Genomic DNA, 9,768 nt, shown 5'->3' with positions numbered 1-9,768 from the left:
CGTTCACATACCGCGTTCCCTTGAGGCCAATATGGTGAGGAGTGGGAGATTTCGTATCCAAAAATCCTGGCCAGCTCTTCCCAGACTTTTCCGGAGAATTCGGGGGCATTATAGGAATGGATGGCTTGGGGAATGCCAAAGTAGGGGAAAACGTGTCAGAGTAAGGCATCGGCGACAGCGACGGCATGATGTTCTTTAGCGGGGCAGGCTACTACGAACTTGGAATACGTGTCGACAAAAGTGATCACGTACTTATATCCCGATTTAGGAGGGAGAGGCCCTACCACGTCGACTGCTAGGAGCTGCCAGAGTTTGTGGGCGGTGATATGGCCAGAAGGCCCGGCGGTCCGGGTAATGTCTTTCCCGAGCGCGCAGGCGCGGCAAGTTTGAATAATTTCCTTGATGAGGGTGGAGGGGTTCGGGGCCCAGTAGACGTCATTAAACACCTGTAGCAATTTTTTTGTGCCCAAATGGATGCCGTTGTGGGCGTGTAACTGGCGCAGGGTGTCACGTGCCGCATCGGGGGCCAAGAGGATGTGCCCGGACGGGGTTAAAAGGTGGTCGCCCTGTCGGCATAATTTGGGAAACAGGTGGGCTGGAATCCAGGGGGGGCGTTCCTTGTGGTGCCAGAGTTCTAGCAGGTCCGGGTCTGGTTGGACCGCGTGGATGGGAAGGCGGGAGAGGGCATCTGCGTTGGTGTGGAGCTTCCCGGGTCTGTACGAGATCTCATATTGGAATTCCTCTAGGGTGTCACGCCATCGGACGATTTGAGCGTTCTGGGAGTCCGATTGTCGCAGCCACTGGAGTGATTGGTGGTCGGTTATTATAGTGAATTGGGTCCCGGAAAGATAAGCCCTAAAATATTGGAGGGACCAGATTATGACGAGGCATTCTCGCTTGGTGGCGGCATAATTTTTCTCGGCCGGGTTCAGTGTGCAGCTGGCACAAGCGATAATGTGTTCTCAACCGGCCTGTACCTGGGCGAGAACAGCGCCAATGGCGTCAAGGGAGACGTCCGTGTAGAGGCGAAAAGGGAGGGCATAGTCGGGGAAGGCCACGATGGGGGCCGAGATGAGCTTGTCTTTCAGCTGCTTGAAAGCGGTTTGTCGGTCCTCTGTCCAGAGGAAAGGTTCCCCTTTTCTCGTCAGGTCGTGAAGAGGTTTAGCAATCTGTGCAAACCCCTTCACGAAGCGGCGATAGTAGGACGCGAGCCCCAAGAAGGCACGGACGCCGTGGACATCCTGCGGAGGTGGTATGTCCTCTATGGCACGCAGCTTGTCGGGGTCTGGGGAAATTCCTGCTTGGGAAATTGTATGGCCTAGGAACGCGACGGTTTTTGTGGCCAGGACACATTTGGATGGATGTAACTTGAGGCCTGCCTGGCGAATTCGGGTGAAAACTCAGCGAAGGCGCTGCAAGTGGTTGGCCCAGGTTTGGCTAAAAACAATGACATCATCAAGATAGGCCAAACATATCTCCCAAGTGAGGCCGCTTAAGACAGATTCCATCAGCCTGGAAAACGTGGCAAGGGCATTGCAGAGGCCGAATGGCAGGACATTAAATTCATAATGTCGGCCATTACTGGTAGAGAAGGCCGTCTTGCCTCGATGTTCCGGGTGGACGGGGACCTGCCAATATCCAGACTGGAGGTCAAGGGTAGAAAACCAAGACGCCCCGTATAGGGAGTCTAGGGAATCGTCGATGCGGGGGAGGGGAGTAGCATCCTTAATCGTGACGTCGTTCACGCGCGGTAATCAATGCAAAACCGCATCGTGCAGTCTTTTTTTTTCACTAGAACGACGGGGGAGGACCACGGGCTGGTGGAGGGGGAAATAACACCCGCCTCTTCCATCTCGCGCACTTGGCGGTCCTCCTCTTCTCTCTGTCGGGGGTTCTTACGTCGGGAAGGTTGTCGTATCGGAGGGCCTGTCGTATGGATCTCGTGAGACAGGTACGTAGTGTGTCCTATATCTGTGGGCCCTGTCGCAAACAAATCCTGGAACTCCAGGAGGAGGCGGCGTAGGGCGTCTGACTGTTGGTCGGAGAGATGGTCAGGGATGGGGGGAGGGGGGCGGGGCGGTGGGGGGGGACGGGATGCAGGGCTCGGCTTCTTCCATCTCTCCGACGATAAGCCCTTTGGGGAGGGTGAGAGGGGATGGTGCGAGATTGGCGATGCGAATGGCAGCGCGGTGGGGGGGAAGAAGGGTAGGGGAAACGAGGCAGGCAGAAAGGGGTCCGGAGGGGAGGAGGGGGGAGAACAAAACGGATGGGCCCATGCCTCGTGGTGTGCGGGGATGGTAACGGCGGTGGAAATGGTGGCAGGGAAGGAGGGGGCAAGAGTGGGGTGGGGCAGCGCGGGGGAAGGGCGGGGCGAAGAAGGGGGGGAAAAAAAAAGAGAGAGCGCAGGGGGGAGGGGGTTGTGTGGGTCCTCCGGCCGGGGCTGCGGCGTGCAGGTACAAACGGCGGGAGCGGAGCGGGGTGGGGGCCGGAACTGGAGTTGTCGGTTGCGACAGTCGATAGTGGCTCCGAGTTTTTGAAGTAGGTCTAGCCCTAAATATCCGTCATAGCTCCGGCAGGAGGAATCAAAAATGATGAAGGGGTGTTGGGCAGATACTGGTTGGTGGGTGTCGACCCGTAGGGCCCGAGTCTCCCCACGGATAGGCAGGGGGCCATCCCCCGCGTCTACAAGGTGAGTGGTAGTGGGGCGGAGCAGGCCAAACCGTGATTTGTAGCGGGAGAAATAATGGCTGTAAAGGCAGGATCTGGCTGCTCCCGTATCAACTAGTAGTCTGGCCTTCACGCCGTTGATTTTCATCTTGTGGTATACTGGGGGGCGATACTTAGGGGTGATGGCCCCCGCCACCGTGGGTTGGTGCGGGGGCGGGCCTAAAAATCCAGCTGGCTAGGGCTCTCGTGCTCCTGTTCCTGCTCTAGTTCTCCTGGGGGGGGTTCGTCCGCAGGCGCCTGCTCATCCCCTGGGGCTTCGCCTTCTAGGGCGGAAACTTTACGCGAACCCGGGGTTGTGCTTTTGCGGCGAGCAGCTTTCAGCTGGTCCCGTATGTCATGAAGGGGACAATGGGAGTTGCAGGCTGTGAATTCCCACGGGTTGATCAGAATTAAGTTTGGGTTTTCTCGCGGGGCGGGGCGCCGACGAGAGGGGTGCGCCCTGGGTGGGCTAGGCGTCGGGGTCGGGCTGGTGTGGGGCAGGGGCGGACGCGGTGTGGCTGGGGGAGCCGGGGGTCGGGTGGGGAATTTCTTGACAACATTAATTTGTTGTGGAGGAGGGCAGGCGGTCAGGAGGCGCCGTATCAGCTGTATATCCCTATCCATGTCTCCTGTCGGGTCGTGGATAGTAAAGTGTTGCTTCACAACACCTGGGAGTACTCGGAGCAGAGTATTGAATGTGTGCTGATCCCGGGTTTCTTCGTCTGTCTCCGGGTAAGCAGCAGTAATCAGGCGTCTTGCCTGCAACAGGGTATTATCTAAATCCCCGTCATAAGTAAAGCTATCCAATTTGGATAGAGCCACCACTTTCCCTAGTGATGGGGTGATGGCTTGGACCGCGAACTTAGTAAAGTTCTGCCAGGTGAGTTCTGGGACAATTTTTGGCGCAATATTCGCTGCGGCTTTACCCAGTAGTGGTAGTGTGACTGCAATTTTTTGTTGGTCATTATCGAAGCCAATATCTAATAAGGGTTTAACTATTGCAAGATATGTGTGTATGTCATACTGGTCAGGGTCAAACTTGGGTAACTGAACGTGCAGTTTAGTTGCCATTTTCCCAAATATTTCCTGTTTACCTCTCTTCTATGCTCGGATCTAGAACCACCGCTGGCCACCAGTGTAATGCTGGGTAGAATTAGGCTCGACTTCTCGTACCTATTTTACCCAACGTGGAGCGGGGTCCTCTTTCGAGACCGGAGCTAGTGCAATAAAGAGAGGTAGGACATAAAAACCTTCGGCAACACCATACACGTATATTACCACAGTCAGACACAGGACACTTCAGTGGACATTACAACACAATATAGAGCAATACAAAAACCTTAGCTAAAATATTGTGTATCTCGCAGGATACTAGCTTTCTAGATACTAATGACAATACAACAAATCTTAGTACTAGGAGTGCAGTAAATACAGGTGCGCGCGCAGCGCGTGAGGAGGGGGGGGGTTGTGATCCACCAGGAGGAGGTAGGGGAGACACGGAGAGTGACTTAAAACGGCGAGGAGACAGTTATGGTAATATTGAAAGATGCCCGATATTAGCAAGGGAGTTTAGGTGTTTTCTGTTGGCGAAGATTCTTTGACAAATAACTCTGATTCTTACTTTGGCTTTACGAGCGGGAGCGAGGAATGGAGAGAGTTTTTAGGAGTAGCGTGCGGAGGAGGGGAATATCGTTAATACTCTCCTTCCTTGATATTTAGGTGGAAACAGGTTTCTGTAGGCACAAGCTTATTCATTACACATCTTCCAGGTATGATATGTAGACTCTCGCTTTATAACACGTAACAGAGTCGGAATACTCGTAAATACTATTCCACAATATTACTCAGAGATTAGCCAATAGAACTCCAATGATATTTTAGTCTTTCTTCTGGTTCTAGAGATATGTCTTTAGAAAGATTCGGGGTGACACTCGCACGTACTTTCACTTTAGGCCTCAATCCACATTCTCGTCCTTCAACTGGATATTGTGTTCTGATTTACCCCAATGGAGATTACATAAAGTCACTGCACAATGCTTATTCTAAGAGAGAGGGAGTCACACTTAACCTACTTCACGATTGTTACAGGGTCACTCGTATTTCCTCATGGAGAGAAACAAGGACACGTCATCGGCGATCCGGTCGGACTGAGGGCGTCGTCAGGGCGGGGCGAGCCGAGAGGGCATGGGGCGGCTCGCGAGGGCGTCCTCTCGCGCCCGGGGGTTTCCGGACTGGGCTCCGGCGTAAGGCCCGTAGGACTGGGGCCGAAGAGGTCTAGGAACCTCTGGGTCAGGTCCCGGCGTCGTGGGGGCGTGGTGAGGTCTCGCCCGGGTGTCCTTGGGAGGGCCGGAAGAGGCGACAGACTGCGGTCTCCCACGACCAGGGGCGCCGTCAGGGGAGGGCTGCGGCAGCGGCTGTCACGGGGGCCCGACAGGTGTGTCTGCTCGAAGGCCAAGCGTAGGGAACAGAGACCGGGGGAAGCAGGGAGGTCTTTCCGGGATATTCTGGAGCGAGACCCCTGAAGTTCAGTCTCCGACTGTGGAGACTTCCCTCTCCTCACTACGCCCTGGGAGCGACCATCGATCGTCTCTACCTGGACACTGGGGGAGCGACCATTGATCGTCTCTACCCGAATATTGTGGGAGCGACCATTGATCGTCTCGACCGGAGGGCCAAGGGAGCAACCATTGATCGTCTCTACCTTGGTTTTGGGGGAGCGACCATTGATCGTCTCTACCTGGGCTTTGGGGGAGCGACCATTGATCGTCTCGACCGAAGGGCTAAGGGAGCGACCATTGATCGTCTCTACCTGAGCTTTGGGGGAGCAACCATTGATCGTCTCTACCTGAGCTTTGGGGGAGCAACCATTGATCGTCTCTACCTGGATTTTGGGGGAGCGACCATTGATTGTCTCGACCGAAGGGCTAAGGGAGCGACCATTGATCGTCTCTACCTGAGCTTTGGGGGAGCGACCATTGATCGTCTCTACCTGAATTTTGGGGGAGCGACCAATGATCGTCTCTACCCGAATATTGTGGGAGCGACCATTGATCGTCTCTACCTGGATTTTGGGGGAGCGACCATTGATTGTCTCGACCGAAGGGCTAAGGGAGCGACCATTGATCGTCTCTACCTGAGCTTTGGGGGAGCGACCATTGATCGTCTCTACCTGGATTTTGGGGGAGCGACCAATGATCGTCTCTACCCGAATATTGTGGGAGCGACCATTGATCGTCTCTACCGAGGTCCTAAGGGAGCGACCATTGATCGTCTCTACCTGGACATTATGGGAGCGACCATTGATCGTCTCTACCGGGGTCCTAAGGGAGCGACCATTGATCGTCTCTACCTGGATGTTGTGGGAGCGACCATTGATCGTCTCTACCGGGGTCCTAAGAGAGCGACCGTTGATCGTCTCTACCTGGACGTTGTGGGAGCGACCACTGATCGTCTCTACCTGGGAATTGTGGGAGCGACCATAGATCGTCTCTACCAAGTCACTGTGGGAGCGACCATAGATCGTCTCTACCAGAGGGGCGCTGCCTGGAGTGTTGTTTCTGACTCCACCCCTAGCTAACTCGGTGATTCCGCCACGCGAAGGTAGTGTCTTTCGCCTACAGTGGCGGCGGCGTGGTGGTTGAATGTCACAGGGGCGCACGGCCCGGGCTGACATACGTCGTTGTTGCCCGGAGTGGTGGTGGCTGGTGGCGGCTACCCCGTGGGGTCCGAGTGGGGGTGTCGGCATTCTTGTGGGCGAACTCCGTTGTTTCTGGTTCGCCTCGTTCTCGGGGATACTATGGTATTCTCCGGAATATTCCGGAGTACCGTGTGTCCGTCAAAGCCACACCCACGCTACCCATAAATCTTGTTTACCACCCTCTCTCACTCCCATATCTCAAGTAAGTGTAAATCAAGAATAAAATCAATTACCAAAGTCTTTTGGCTAGTGAAAACCATATAAACTTCACGGGTAATATATGCCGCCCTCCAGTATTACCATAACTTTCCCCTAGCCGTCACGAGTCACTCTCCGCACCTCCCCTATCTCCTCCTAGTGAGACTCAACCCCTCTCCCGCGCCCCCGCGGGCGCCTATATTTACTGTACTCCTGATACACTAGGATTGTTTGTGTTGTCATTACTATCAGAGAATCAAGTATCCTGCGAGATACACATATCCTAGATAATGTTTTATATTGCTATATATTGTGCTGTAATATCTGCTGATTTGTCCTGTGTCTGACTGTGGTAATATACGTGTAAAGGTTGTTGCCTAGAGTTTTTGTGTCCTGCCTCTCTTTATTGCACTAAGCTCCGGTCTCGAAAGAGGACCCCGCTCCACGTTAGGTGAAATAGGAACGAGAAGTCGAGCCTAATTTCACCTAGCATTACAGGTACAATACCTTTTCACCGAAGTCTGTGACTGTGTGGCGTATTTGTTGTCTCTGATACTTGCGCTAAGTCAGTCAATGCATGCAATATTTCTCAGTGAACACTCGCTGCACTACTTTTTATGTATGTTTCACACTAAACCATACGCAATATGAAACACTAGCACATGATTCCATCCCAACCTCCTCTTTTATTCCCTTCCTGACTCTATGGCGTATGTGACCGCTTGTTTCCTTAGCGACTGCAGCATATCTCTATGGCGTACATAATGCCTGCTATGGTAGCTCAGTTATTTCACCAATCCAGGCACTATATGTTTAAAAATAAACATTAGCTTCACTATAAAAAGGTAAAATACTCATCATTTATGGGCAGGGTGAAGGAGAGTGGAAACCCCGTTATAACAAACCAGATTCCTGCCTGTAGGCCTAACGGATGATAATGTGCCTCAGTGCTTTACAAACAATATATGTATGTTCCATAGACACAATCACTTCACATTATTGTAAAAACACTGTCCAATCACAATATTTCAATAATGGCTTCTGCCTCGGGTGGGAGGCGGGAAAATTGCGGTTTTAAAGGGATGACTGTCAGCTGCGCATCCCTCCAGCCTGGCTAGTCGTGAGATACTTATGTAATGCTAGGTGAAATTAGGCTCGACTTCTCGTTCCTATTTCACCTAACGTGGAGCGTGGTCCTCTTTCGGGACCGGAGCTTAGTGCAATAGAGGCAGGACACAAAAACTCTAGGCAATAACCTTTACACGTATATTACCACAATCAGACACAAGACAAATCAGCAGATATTACAGCACAATACATAGCAATATAAAACCTTGTCTAGGATATGTGTATCTCGCAGGATACTTGCTTCTCTGATAGTAATGACAACACAATCAATCCTAGTGTATCAAGAGTACAGTAAATATAGGCGCGCGCGGGAGGCGCGGGGGGGGGGGAGGTAGAGTCTCACGAGGAGGAGATAGGGGAGGTGCGGGGAGTGACTTGTAACGGCTAGGAGAAAGTTATGGTAATACTGGAGAGCGGCAGATATTAGCCGTGAAATTTATATGGTTTCCACTAGCCAAGGGACTTTGGTAATTGATTTTATTCTGGATTCACACTTACTCGGGATATTGGAGTGAGAGAGGGTGATAAACAGGATTTATGGGTAGCGTGGGGGAGGGAGAGAATACCATTAATACTTCCTTTCACAATATTCCTTTACAGTAATGGGGGTATGTCTTTATAGGGGAATCTCCAGGCAGCACAGGCTTATTCATTGTATAGCAGGGATGTCACTCGTAAGTATAGTCAATCAGATCTTGTTCCACACTCTCGTCCTTTAACTTCTCACTGTGATCTTATTTACCCCGATATTCTCTATATGAAATCACTGCACAATACTTACATTAGGAGAAATCACACTTAACCTAAATCACTCGTGCTGCAACATCACTCGTATTCATCAGGGGGATAGGCAGGAACATGTCATCAGCGATCCTGCCGGGCTAGGGGCACTGCCAATGCGAGGCGTGCTGAGAGGACACGGGATAACTCGTAAGGGCGTCTTCTCATGTCCTGGGCTTCCCGTGGCTTTCGGGCTTGGCTCAGGCGTGTGGCCCTTGGGACTGGGGGCGAATAGCTCCAGGAACCTCTGTGATAAGTCCCGCCGTAGAGGGATCATGCCCGGGTGTCCTGGGGAGAACCGAGAGAGACTGTGGGCTGTGGTCTTCAGCATCTAGGGGCGCCGACAGGGGCGGGCTGCGGCAGCGACTTCCACTGGGGTCCATCAGGTGTGTCTGCTCTAGAGCCAGGCGTAGGGAACCGAGACCAGGGGAGGCTGTGAGGCCTGTCTGGGTCACTCTGGGACAGGAAGCCTGGGCTCTAGTCTCCTGCTGTGGGGACGTCTCTCCACTCACCTCTCTCTGCACACCCTCGGAGCGACAATAGATCATCTCACGAGGAAGGGAGCGACCATAGGTCGTCTCTACCAAGACACTCTCGGAGCGACCATAGATCGTCTCACGAGGATGGAAGCGACCATGGATCGTCTCTACCGGAGCACTTTTGGAGCAACCATTGATCATCTCACGAGGATGGGAGCGACCATAGATCGTCTCTACCGGAGCACTTTCGGAGCGACCATCGATCGTCTCACGAGGATGGGAGCAACCATAGATCGTCTCTACCGGAACACTTTCGGAGCGACCATAGATCGTCTCACGAGGAGGGGAGCGACCATAGATCGTCTCTACCAAAGCACTTTCGGAGTGACCATAGATCGTCTCACGAGGAGGGGAGCGACCATAGATTGTCTCTACCGGAGCACTTTCGGAGCGACCATAGATTGTCTCTACCGGAGCACTTTCGGAGCGACCATAGATCGTCTCACGAGGAGGGGAGCGACCATAGATCGTCTCTACCGGAGCACTTTCGGAGCGACCATAGATCGTCTCTACCGGAGCACTTTCGGAGCGACCATAGATCGTCTCTACCGGAGCACTTTCGGAGCGACCACAGATCGTCTCTACCGGAGCACTGTCGGAGTGACCATAGATCGTCTCACGAGGATGGGAGCGACCATAGATCGTCTCTACCAGAGAGGCGCCGTCTGGAGTGTCTTTTTCAACTCCACCCCTAGCTGACTCAACAATTCCACTCCACGA

This window comes from Coenobita brevimanus, chromosome 54, assembly GCF_032717465.1.
Source record: "Coenobita brevimanus isolate Jiangsu-jjx chromosome 54, ASM3271746v2, whole genome shotgun sequence".
In the NCBI taxonomy this organism is placed as follows: Eukaryota; Metazoa; Arthropoda; class Malacostraca; order Decapoda; family Coenobitidae; genus Coenobita; species Coenobita brevimanus.
Note: the sequence above shows the minus strand (reverse complement) of the source record.